A 373-nucleotide genomic window follows, 5' to 3' on the forward strand; every position below is an offset into this window, starting at 1 on the left:
CCATTATCGTACCGTTTGTTAATTCGAAGGATGATATAACAGTATACTAATTAACGCTATATGACTTAACAGATACTTACTGTTTATAGTCCATGAAGTCATTACATTTAACCTGCCGTTTATCATTAATTCAAAGGATGACATAATGATACCCAACTTAATGATATATTTAAGAAATCGGTCTACTTAAGTGCTAATATAATGATATACTACCTAATGATATATACCACGTAACAGATTATGCAACACAACTAAAAATTCAGTGATATATTACCCTGTAAAAGCCATGACACACAATCCTATTAATTATGTGATATGCTACCTATATATAATATAGTCATGAGATTTAGTTACGAGGAATTCAAAATGGCAA

General features: G+C 29.8%; 1 protein-coding gene across 1 annotated transcript in view; it reads right to left on the reverse strand.

The window, feature by feature from the left end:
- The window catches only part of LOC119588243 (fibrillin-3-like), a gene marked incomplete at its 5' end in the record, with an annotated part of 37181 nt that overhangs the window by 12787 nt on the left and 24021 nt on the right, over positions 1 to 373 (reverse strand).

This window comes from Penaeus monodon, chromosome 23 (assembly GCF_015228065.2).
Source record: "Penaeus monodon isolate SGIC_2016 chromosome 23, NSTDA_Pmon_1, whole genome shotgun sequence".
Taxonomy (NCBI): Eukaryota; Metazoa; Arthropoda; class Malacostraca; order Decapoda; family Penaeidae; genus Penaeus; species Penaeus monodon.